The 12,714-nt window shown below is 42.5% G+C and overlaps 1 protein-coding gene across 4 annotated transcripts in view; it reads right to left on the bottom strand.

Annotated features, from left to right (window-relative positions):
• The window catches only part of RALGPS2 (Ral GEF with PH domain and SH3 binding motif 2), a 216,654-nt gene extending 204,475 nt beyond the window's left edge, over window positions 1-12,179 (bottom strand). For 3 of the 4 annotated variants that reach the window (XR_003569635.1, XM_027868449.1, XM_027868451.1), the window contains exon 1: window positions 10,850-10,906. The gene's annotated coding sequence lies outside the window, so the exon portion shown is untranslated. Of the gene's footprint in view, window positions 1-10,849; window positions 10,907-11,494 lie in introns of those variants that run through there. The other variant, XM_027868450.1, reaches the window with a different exon arrangement.
• Window positions 12,180-12,714: the final 535 nt, after the last annotated feature.

Here is a 12,714-nt window from a genome sequence, read left to right as displayed (position 1 = left end):
TCATACCTAATTTCTGATATAGCTTGTCAGGGCAACCATTCTTCCAGTTCTTTGTCTTGACCTGTGATTTCACTGGTAAAGGGAACTTGTGGTGAGGAAACTCGATATATGTCAATGCAGCTGTGCAAATGTTCTAAAACTGACAGTCTTAGAGAATTGCCTGAGGCACAGCCATAAGTGGAACCCAGCTCCTCTGGGGATCCAACACTTTCTACTGTAATATGCTGCCTTCTGTTCAAAAATCTTCAATGACTCCCCACTGCCTTTTCATGCTTTATGCTCCAGCTAAACTGGACCAATTGACTAATCCCCAAAATATTATCTGTATTTTCCCAATCCCATATCTTTGTTCATGCTTATTCCTTTGCCTAAAGTGCCCTTCCCCTTCCCTGCCTCCACTTTAACCTACTGAAATTTGACCTATCCTTCATGGTCTAACTCAAAAGCTACTTCCTCAAGAGAATCTTCCAAGATTCCTTCTGGCAGGAAACTATCGCTCTTCTTAAAATTCTAACATTTTGTAACCTTTTATGGCACTTAAAACTCTGCTTTGGGTTTGTATTGCCATGTTAAAATTGACATATATACTTTAAAAGAAAAAAAAACCTCTACAGAGTAGGTTCATGGTTTCATGAACAATTATCTTTTTCCATCCTAACAAGTTGGTGTTGTCCTCTGTGTTTGAAGAGGACCAATATAACATCACTATGTCAGGGGCAAAAAATACAAGCGTCTGACTGTGGCTGATCAGACCAATACAAGCTTGGAAAGCTCTACCACAAGTCAGGCACAAATAGTTCATATGAACATTTGGAGTGGAGATGTCTAAATTTGCACATCTCACATTTCTTTTGAACTACTGCAATTCTGCTTTGCTCATAGAGCACAACACCATCTTTGACGCAGGCACACCACATGGGACGGTCCTTTGCCTATGTCTCCCATGTCACACAATCAATTGCAAAGTTTTTCAGAGAGACTTTGAAAGTGTTTTCATATTGCTTCTTCTGACCTCCATGTAAGAGTTTATCTTGTGTGAGCTCTATGTAAATAGTCTTTTAGGCAAATAGACACTTGGCACTTGAACAACATGGCCAGCCCACTGGAGTTGTGCTTTCTGCAGTAGAGTTTGAATGCCTGGAAGTTCAGCTTGAGATAGGACTCCAGTGTCCAGAAGCTCATCTTGCCAGGTGATCTTCAGAATCTTCCTAAGACAATTCAAATGGAAGTGATTCAGTTTCCTGGCATGGTGTTTGTGAGGGACTGTCTGATGTTGGCAGCTACCAGGTTGGGCGCTGAGGCAAGGGTAGGGTAAGATCTGGGTATTTTGGAAGTCGAGGCAGGGGCTGTGGTAGGCAGAGTCGTGGTGAACTGGGTTGGGCTGGATACGGAGAAGCCCCGAGGCAATGGGCAATGCTTTGTGAGATAAGCTGGGTACAAGGAAGTAGCCGGAGCTTGAGCTCCTGAGGCAAGGGGCGGTGCCACGTGGGAGTGGGATGGCAGAGGACTGAGTTCCCTTTGCTTAGTCCCCTCCTTATATGCAACGTCATCCCCAGACGCCTCTTGTGACCTTCCTGACTTCCTGGGTCCCTTTGTGCAGCACTGACCCAGACCCCTCCTCCCAGTGTCTGAGTCTGACTTCCTAGGTCACGTACTCTGTCTATGCGCTAATCCCAGACCCCTCCTTCCAATATCCGGTCCTAGCCTCCTACGTCATTCCCTCCCCCTTCGTGTGCTAAACTCAGACAGCCCCTTCCAGTATCTGACCCTACAATCATTGGCTAGTAAGCGGGCTGGGGAAGAGGGGCTAGGTAGGTTTTTAGGAACAAGCATGGTCAGATCACACGCGCTCTCCTGGCTCCTGCCCTGTTGCTCTGGCCTTGCTGCTTGGGCTTGTTATGATGGCTTGCTGTGTTGGCCTCTGAATAAAGCTCTGGTGTTGGCGCCTCCAGATGGCTCGTCTCTGTGTGGTGATCCGGCAGAGGACCGAAGACTCGAGTGTGAGTAAGACTCTGGTAGTGTGCTCCTTATAGAAGGAGTGGGTACCGGCGTACGGCTGGCAGAAGGTCGGCGTGCGGCCAGTATAGGTGTTGGTACACTGTCCAGGTTTCACTAGCATACAACAATGAGGTCAGCACAATAGTCTTGTAGAATGCCTAATATCTCTTCTCTCTCACACTTTCCCTGGCCTCTCCCAAACACTGAGTTGGCTCTGGCAATGCTTGCATCAACCTCATTATCTATGTGTACATCCCTGGAAAATATACTGCCAAGGGAAGTGAACTTATCCACAGCATTCAAAACTTTTCCATTTGCTGTGACCGATGATCCACATATGGATAGTCTGGCGATAGTTGGGGTGTTAACTGTCAGGTAAAAATTAGCACAAGCAGTCTGTACGCAACATTCGTTGATCTGACCACAGCTTCTGATGTTGTCAGTTGTGAGGGCTTGTGGAAGCTCAAGGCTAAATTTGGTTGCCAGAAGAAGTTCATGAGTATCATAACCAAGTTTCACGACAGCATGCTTGCATGAGTTCTGAATAATGGACAATGATCTTGTGCTTTCCCAGGCACCAAAGGAGTAAAGCAAGGTTGTGTGCTTGTTCCTATGCTTTTTAGCATGATGTATTCAGCAATGTTGTTGGATGCCTTCAATGAGGATGAAAACAACGTCAAGATCAGCTACTGCACTGACAGTAAATTGTTCAACTCAAAAAGCCTCCAAGCCAAGACTAAAGTGGAGGGAGAGTTGGTGCTCAATTTGTTTGCAGATGACTATGCACTCAATGCAACCTCTGAGGCCAAATGAGATTCAACAGAGTATGAATCAAATCCTAACAACTATGGAACACTGAAGACAATAAATGTCAGACTTTTTCTATGGGTTGGTTAGTTTTGAGGATTTTTTTTTCTTTTTAAATTCTTTATTATAAAGACTAACTATAAGGGAGGCATTGAAAAATCCAGGTGATGGGGGCAGCTAGGTGGACACTTACTAGCTGAGTGACCCTGGGCAAGTCACTTAACCCCATTGCCTAGCCAAAAAAAAAAAAGGAAAAATCCAAGTGATACTAAAAAAAAAAATCTATCTAAAAAAAATTCAGTTTTGCATTATGTGGACATCTTTTCTTAAACTATACTTCTCTGCCAAAAGCACAGTAACTAATAATTCCTTGACAATTTCACACTTCAAGAAACAGAGGACCAAACAAGGAAAAATTCTGTTGTGGATCTTATTTTCTCACCAACAAGAACTGGTTGCTGGGGAGTAAATGACAGGAATTCTTGGGGAGAGGTGACCACTTCATCTTAGAATGTGATATAAAATGGGAAAAAAAGACAAAGTAAAGTCCGACATGCACCTGATAGTTTGGGAGAGTAGATTTCAAAGGGTTCAAAGAAAATATAGGTAAGCTTCCATAGATTAACTCCCCTCACTTTCCAGAAGGAAGTTAATCCAGGAAGAGGAGGCTCTCAAGAATATAAATTCTTTAAACAGAGAGAAATCCGAAAAGCAAAAAGTATTCACTAATAATTCAATAACAATTTGGAAGATTTCCTGTAAGAGAGAGCCCCAAGCATGTAGCCTTAGCATTGTGCTAATTCCCTGCAGGACCTCAGCATTAGCCTGGGATCTGGGATCCAGTCATCTACCTTCTAGTCTTGGTCTTTACCCCTAAGCCTTTTCCAGTGCTCCAGAGGTTATGTAAAACCAAATCCATTGCCACTACTTGCCTCCTGACAGGACTCACCTAGATTCTACCTTTCACACACTCCTGATTGCTGAAAGGTGGGAAGGAAGCAAAAATTTATTAAGCACCTACTATGTGCCAGGCCCTATGTTAAGCACTTTACTAATATTATCCAATTTGATCCTCACAACAACCCTGCAAGGTAGGTACTATTATTATTCCCCACTTTACAGCTGGGGAAACTGAGCAAGAAGAAGTTAAGTGGAGAGAATTTGAACTTGGGTCTTCCTAACTCAGGGCGCAGCTCACCACCTAACTGCCTCCAGGTGGGCCTTATGGGACTACTGAGCCTTCCTGTAATAAAACTGGATCTCAAGGAAGGACCTTCAACAGTCTAATCATCTTCTTCTTTCAACAGCTCTCTCCAGTTACAGATACTTTGCCAGGACTCATTCCTTAATGATTAGCATAATTCTACCCACTCATTTCTTCCTATCCCTGTGATTCTAAAAACCTCATGTTCTCTGTACAAACCCCATTTCTCATTCCTAACTGCCCATTTCCACTTTCTCATCCTCCTCAACCTTAACTCCCGAATGACCCATCTGAAATCTACCCACCCCTTCCACTGTGGTTTCTGGAATGTCTGTTCCATAGTTTCACTTGCTTCCATCTTAAATGTTTTCCTTTCTCACCTTTTTCCTCTTCTGTCATTCAGTATGACCTGTCTCCCTCATGATGACCTAGCTTTCCTGGTTACCCTTTCCAGTCTTAGCTGTACTTTCTTTCACTTATATCCCCCCAAATCACTGGTCATGGTGAAAGAATCTAATACTCTTGGCTTTCCACTTCCAGACTCTCCCTCTACCACTATCAATTAGCAAACCTCTCCTCCTATGAGACCCATGCTAATCAAATGTATTCACTAATCCAAATCCTGGTGGTCATTGTCTATCAATCTCTAGGGCATCATCCTTTTTACCTTCATGAATTCAGTACCTAGTTCAAAGTCTCTCTTCACCAAAACTCTTATACACTAGGAGTCTTCAACATACATAGTGAAGTTTCCTCAATTGTACTCTAACTTCTTATTTCCTCAATCTATTCAATTTCCATGACCTACTCCTCATTATCTCAGATACACAAAAAACGGTCATACTCTTGATCTTGCCATCACTCACAAATGTTCAAATTCCTTGTTCATGAAATCTGAAATTCTTTTCTCTGCTCATAATCTTTTAACTTTACATCTTTCCATACAACTTATGGGGACCTTAATTCTAGTCGGCTTCCTCACCATGACCTCCAATCCCTCCACCATCACTACACTGGCTCTACTCTTTCAACTATAGTTGGTTACAAATTGAATTTTCTTTGTTTTTGGTGATGCTGATACTGAATAAGTAGATACTACCTTTTAAAATAAGTATTTTAGTCAAATGGGGGTTGCCTTTTATATTTTGAATGCTTATAACTTATTGACTCATGAACTTAATGTTTACTTTTACAAAAATAGAATCTTTATCATAATCAACTAGGATTACACAGTATTAGAAAAATCAATGAAATCTATCACTTAATGAGTTGATTTTAAAAATAACATGATTGGAAACCTGTGTGGTAGAGTGGAAAGAACCTATGTGGATTCAGAAGACCTGGATTTACTATTTACCTGTGTTACTTTGGGAATATCATTTCCTCTTGCTGGGTCTCCGTTTCTTTATCTGTGAAATGAAGGGGCTGGATTGAATTGATCTTTAAGATCCCTTTCAATTCTAAGTTCTTGGTTTCTAGATGTAGCTGGTTACAGATGATCAGAGTTTTCTATCTTGTAAGTACAAGAACACCGATAGTATGGCCTATTTATTCACGTAACTATGATATTACAAAATTTCCCACTGCATTTTCTCTTTTATTTTAAATTTACGGAAAGAAAGTGACTTTAGAGATCAGGCAATTCAAGTCTATCAGTTCAAAGAATAACTGGAGACCAAAAAAGGCAAAGCACATTTAACAATCCCATAAATTCAGTGGGTGGGAAACATAATTCAGACTGGCAAAGTAGAACCTGGGTCTTCTGACTGACCAATTTTCTTTCTACTATATCATACTCTTCCTTTAAGGAAATTAAGACAACATTGAAAACTATTATCAATACTTTTAATTTCGGTAATTTAAAAAAATCAACAAATCTTTACTAAATACCACTATGTGTATGTACACACTGTTCATAATTTACTTTGCCAACAGTGTGGAACATAACTTTTTTCTGCCTGTCAGAGATATGATCCTTCCCCAAAGTGTGCATAAGCCAGATTTACAAAACTATATTAGAGAAATGCATTAATCAATATCAGAGGGCTAGATGTGAGAAAGAAGATTTAAAGGAACTGATACCTCCTGAGATAAGAAATGCCTTTTTTCCCCTCAGCATTTGGTATAGAAAGATTTTTCAGGAATCCAGATATTGGCAAAATACTTAATGTAGCATAATAATTTGAAACAGTCTGAGGACTCAAATGATTCCTTTGTAATTCTGGACAGTCATAAGACTTTAGTTTCTCTAACTTTAAATGGGAAAACATTCTCCAATTACCTCTGGCAAAGAGGTACACAGAGTATTAAAACTGAATATAAAAATAAAGATTATGAGGCGAAAGAAAATTATAATTAAAAATCCTAAAAATATATCAACTCCACTTAATATTGTTTGAGTTCAGGCTATCTTCATTTTCTCGGAAGCATTCATAAGAAGTTTCAACTTCATAGTTAGCTAAAGGTCTTGGCAAAGTCCTTTCTTGCTAAGATGTCAAAGTCAGCATTAACATTCCAAAAGTTCTCTACCAGCTCCAAAAGTTAAGTCTGGAAATATCTATACTACAATATCAGCACCTGAAAACACCTGTAACAAAAGAATTCCTTCAGAAATAACACTTTCCAAAGCTAAAGGTAGTCTTCATATCAATTACAAACTTGCAGAAGAACAAACTTTCATTCTAAGAATAAAGGAGATCCCAAACAAAACTGAATATTGGAAAATCTTACAAAGGAATAGTCTTAACAAGATATTATTGGATTGCTATTACAGAGGTTCAACTTTGTCGACAAAGTCAACCTCATCAGGGAAATCTACTCAAGGAAAATAGTCAGGAAAGTGAGGAAATAGGAAACATATTAATTAGTTCAAGATGAGAGTTTCATTTTAAGTCTCTGGCTCCAAGGAACAATATTATTCAAAAGCTTGTACTAAGAGTTTTCTGTGGTGGCATATATAAATTGGAAAGGAGGCATCTCAATTCAAATCACAGATACAGTGTTACACAGTTTCCAAATTCCTTAACTGGCATTTACTTTATCTAAGAATGGGTAAATTTATTCCAGATATTATTTTTTCTTTTAACAAGGCAGGTATAAATATACCTGTATATTTATAGAGTATAAATATACCTGTATAATATAGAGTATAAATATACCTGTATAATATAGAATATAAATATACCTGTATAACATAATATACAATATAATATGTATAATATAATATAAAGTATAAATATACCTGTATAATATAGAGTATAGTATATACTCTACATTATATACATTTAAAATTCTGAAATTATTTAGTTTTTGTTTCTAGTATACAATAGTACTAAAGATTGGCCTAAAACCAAAAAAGCTGAGGGTATTAAAAAAAAATTTGTTACTATAAAATGACACCAAAATTTCAAATTTCAAATCTTAATTCTGTAATAACAGAGAAACATTACATCAGTATCAATATCAAAACATACATACTATTAAAACAATTTACAGTGAGGTTTTCATTTTCCTCTACTTCTGGTAAGACTCAGTTGTCATGCTATGACGAAGCTCCTCAGTTGCCAGTATGTTTCAATAATCCTCCCCCCCCCCCCCCCCAAAAGTTAATGGCCCATTAAATAACTAAACAAAATGTTCAGAATGAAGCCATAATTCTAATCTAAATATAGTTATAAAATGAAAACCCAAGATTCTAAACATAATTTAACATCCATAAAAGTTGTGTTCATCTGAGTATACCTTGTTCTTGAACTCCTTGAACTATTACAAGAATCAAGACTATAAAAAACTCATTTCACATAGTTAAAGTATTTTAGAAAAAAATTCAAAACAAATGAAATGTCATTCAACAGGTTAATTCACATATCCAAAAAAAACAGAAATTCGAAACTCTGAGAGGAAATAGTCATAATTTGAGCTAAAATTAGTGATTTAGAAGAATCTGGGAGAAAAGATCAGTGTCTGTACATTTCATGGGCTAGAAACAGTTTATATTCAATACATATACACTCACACATACACATGTATATTTCCCCCCATTCATATAATTTTCAAGTGAACCTTCTGAAGATTAGAACAATGGTTAGAGACTTCAATGACAGAGTACCCTCATGGTACAGAGAAGAAAAGCAAAAGAATGAAAAATATGAAGGCATTACCTTTCTACCTCACATGTAATTATTTTCAGTACACAAATAGACAAAATTATGAGGTTTTAAAAAATAGGAACATTGGCTATTCAATATCACATACACACACACCCACATATATTTATGTACATGCATGTGTATTTTCCTCATCCACATAATTTTTAAGTAACCCATTCAGAGGCTCAGAAAAATGGTTAGATACTCCAATGGAAAAGTACCCTCATGGTACAGAGAAGAAAAACAAACAAATGAAGACTATAAAGGTATACCCACATATGGTACATTCTATACATTATGCCAATAGGGCCCTGTACAAAATTATGAGATTATTCTTGAAACAAATATTTCATAAACCATGTGAATCAGGAAAGAAATGTTGATCATCCACATTATCTAATGTTGGATGATACACAATTCTGTATGTTAATTTCTTGTATGCTTGGAAACAAAACATCAGATAAAAATGCATTTTTTAAAAACCAAATTAATAATTTAGTTCTCTTGTAAGAACTTCCTTTCAGAACATAAGATGTAATTAAACAACTTTTATTTTTTAAACATGTATTTTATCATTAAACAAATGACTTGAAAGTAAAATGGGATTTTTTTTGGTTTTCAGGATCCCACATCTTCTTCCATTCATATTAACACATACAAATTGTTTTAAGTTATGTTACAACAGTTTTATCTCCTAATTAGTTACAATTCCTGACACAAAATGAGTGCTTCTACCCTTAATTGCATCACGTATCCAAAAGAAAACTTAGTGGAGATTTAAATACAAATAAGTATACTAGATTTTTGTGAAGACATTCAAGTCAGTCATACCAACAGCAATCATAAAGTTTAAATCTTCCTCAGAGAGAAAACTATAATTTGAAATTCATATTTCAATTTTATTTGTGATGAAAAAATCTGCAAATAATGACTGACAACATTTTCATGTTTCAAAAGGACTTGTATTCTCTAATTCAAGAAGTATCAGGGGAAGGAATAATATGGTGAAAATATGTAGGTCTGCAATCTTAATATTTTCTTTCTTACATGAAAAATGAACTAAATTTAAATCAGTTAAAATGTTACATTCACACATCTGAAATGATATGCAAAGTTCATATCCTTTATTTCAAGTCTTTGAAACTAATAAGTTCTACAGATCATCCAAGGAATGTAAGTTGAAAAGGTCATTTCCAGGAAATTAACAGTTTTAACATTCATAAACAACGCTATATAGTAGGCAGTAAGGTGCTCACCAAAATAACATTAATATTTACTATTTTATTATTTGACAGCACTTTCATAAGCATAATTATACTGGGTGGGGAAGGCTTTGTGGCCAACAAGCTATGACCTGTGTGACAGTAATACCCTACAAGAATGAATTGAAACGTTTTCAAAGGATGTGATGGTCATTCTAGAGACTTAAACAGAACCAGTAACACAAGAGTAGATTGTCTATGGAAATAAACACACTAAAGTCCGACAACTGGTAAACAAAGGTCCCTATGGCAACCAAAGGGTTGAGACAAACCGAGGACACAAAAGAGATGAAACTCTTGATTCCGATTTTATACCCTCACTTCATCTTTTAAGAAGTTAATACGAGATACGGTGTTTCTCAACCTGAAATGCAGTGTTTCGACCCCCCCTCCCCTCCAGGCCGTCTACCACCAAAGCTGTTTCTTCCTCCTTCCCTCTCCGCTCGCCGAACAGATTAGCATTTGTACTAAGGTACCTCCTATCACCGCGCGGCTCCTTCCCAAACACACGCCCACGTTCACAGAAACTGGCCTTGCCTGCACCGAACCTACGGTGCCTACAGAAAAGGGGGTTCAACCAGAGGGTAGAAGGAGGCTGCTCTGCCAGCAGCATCACTGCTTCTCCTTCCACACCCCGGCTCAGCCCTCCCTCCCCAGGGGGTCCGACCCAGCCACTCCACTACGACGGAATGTGGGACGGCTCCCTTTGCCCACTCGGGCTGAGATGAGTCAGGAACCTTCTCTTCCTACAAGTGCCCCGCTCGGGTGTTAATTAAGAGGCTCGGCAGGGAGGAGCGTGCCCACCCCCATCCCTCCGACCTCTACCGGTGCAGAGATTCGGGCTGACCGCCCGCCTCCGGGGCTGCGGGGTGCACACGAGCGATCCGGGGCTGGGCGCAGCCGGGCAACAGGTCAGACGGAGCGCGAGTGGGAGGACTGGGACAGAGACCCACTTTCGAGCAGGTCACGGCCCCCGGGGGGGGAGGCGGCGAAGGGTCTGGCGAGGGGGGCGTGGTCCGGCTGCCCGGACACTCCCTCCCCCCTCGGCACACCTGCACGGCGGTGGTGGCCACCCCGGGGGAGGAGGAGGAGGAGAAGCGTCCAGGTCACTCCCTAGACAATGCTCCGGCGGCTGGGGGAGGGGGACGGCGGCGACAGCCTGCGGAGGGGAGCGGGGAGGGGGCACTGAGGAGGGGGCCCCGCTCGCTCCGCCCCCCCACGCCGCAGCCCTCTCCTTCCTGAGCGCGGCTTCTCCGCGCCGAGGCCGCGCCTGGGCCCCGCAGATAAACAGCCGGCGGCGGCTGCGGCTGCGGCGGCGTCTGCCCCCGGGTAGAAGGGGCAGAGGAGCCGCCGCCGCCATTCCCTCGGAGCGGCCCGCTCCCGCTCCCGCTCCCACTCCCACTCCCACAGGCGGCTCGGCGGACACTAACCTGTGCGGCCGCAGCCGCCGCCTCAGCGGGTGGACCACGACGCCGGCCCGGGGGCGGCTGCCGCTCCTGCCGCCGCTGCCGCTCCTCCCGCTCCGCCGCCGCCGCCGCCGCCTCCTCCCGGGGTAGCGTTCCCCGACCGTCGCCGGCGCGATCTCTCATTCAGTTCCAGCAGCCGCCGCTGCCGCCGCCGCCGCCTCCGCCGCCGCTCGGGGGAGGGGAGTGTGCAGGATCCACCCCGGACGCTCTAGGGGGTGGGAGGAGGGGGAGGGTGCGCGCGAGCGAGGGACCGAATGTGCGAGCGTGGGAGTGCGCGGTGGGGGGCGGGAGGCGGAGGGAGGAGGCCGAAGCCCGCGGCGGGCGGGGGCGCGCCCCGGGGCACGTTCGCGCGCGCGCGCTGACACCAACTGAGCCCTTTCGGGCTTGCGGAGGAGGGAGGGAGTGCGTGCCGCCGGGCGGAGGCGGTGGCTCCCTCGTGCCTCCCCAACCAACCCACCCACCCCCCACCCCACTTGCGAGCCTCCTGCGGACGAGTCCAACTGCAGGCAGGGTAGCTGTTGCGCGTGACTCGAGGCGGGAGCAGCCACAACTACCTGCAAAGTCCGCCCCCACTGCAATAAAAGAGGAGAGGTGGGGTCCATTACCCACCAGGATGGGGAGACGCTCAGGTTCCACGGTGGGAGCAGCCGGGGTGTGGTGGGCGCTGCAGAGGCGGGAGGTTGAACCGGCGTGCCATTGCCATCCTCCCTAACTACCTGATCTCCGTGCAATCAAGGCGGGCAGGATCCCACCCACCCCACGATTCAGCCCTCCTCCGAGACCCGTGCAAAACACGTCCCGTTGCAGCGCGGGTTCTAAGGACTACTCAGTTCGTGCTTAGGGGCTCCCCGCGGCTGCCCCATAAGTCCTAGTCGTCGGTGATGCATCGGACTGCACTTAGGACTTCGGGATGGAGGGGGCGGTAATGGGAGGGGAGAAATGGAGGAATGAAGAGCCAGGCCTGCTTGGGCACTCTGCAAGATAATTCGCTTTAATGAGTATGTGAGAAAGATATGTGGTCTCCCCCCCCGTTCTGAGTCTCGGTATAATGATTTCCAGGTGAATAAGATTTACACATCATTGTAGGAGCGTGTCCCTGAATGTGGGGGTAATAAAATTACACTGGTTAATGGGCTTTTCTCTAGAGCTAGAAAGAAAATGAAGTTGTTCTAAAATGTGGACGGGTTTGATTTTTAAAAGTTGCAGTTTGTGGAGTGCCCTGATTAAAATCGGCTCCACTTTAATGCAGTGTGGTGGTAAATAGATGTTTTAAATGAGCTACCTTATATTTGCTATAATTTAGACCATTTGGAAATGGATAATTACTAGAGGAACCACATGTTTTTCTTCTGTGCTGCACATCTACCATAAAACATGGAAAGAATTCAGTGTACCATCACTGTATAAAAATAGAAATTGACCAGAAATGGAGCTTCCAATTATTTTCTGTAGCTCCATAATAAACATTAAGTAGAAGGAGACTAGCTTGTATTTTTCCCAGTACCTGCCTAGTGCCATAACGCTTCATTCTAACAGGCAAAGCACGGATGTCCTTCATCCCAGGGTCTAAATGATAGATGCTTCTGCCAAAGGCTCCCAAGAAAAAGCCAGGCCAAAGGGGACACACCTCAAAGAGGGAAAGGAAAGACAGTTAAGAAAGAAAAAGGCCTTCAAAGAAATTTATGGGAAAGGGGTAGAAAATAAAAACAGCGGGAGACAAAGGTCAGACAAAAAGTTATAAATAAAAAATTAAAGAAAAAAATGACATACAGGTATAAGGAAAGATATATATGATACCATGTACCTATACATGTAAATTGCTTCAAAGA

The sequence above is a fragment of the Vombatus ursinus genome, unplaced genomic scaffold, assembly GCF_900497805.2.
Source record: "Vombatus ursinus unplaced genomic scaffold, bare-nosed wombat genome assembly UNPS02014789.1, whole genome shotgun sequence".
Lineage (NCBI taxonomy): Eukaryota > Metazoa > Chordata > Mammalia > Diprotodontia > Vombatidae > Vombatus > Vombatus ursinus.
The sequence above is the reverse complement of the archived record's forward strand: the minus strand, read 5'-3'. Positions and strand labels throughout refer to the sequence as shown.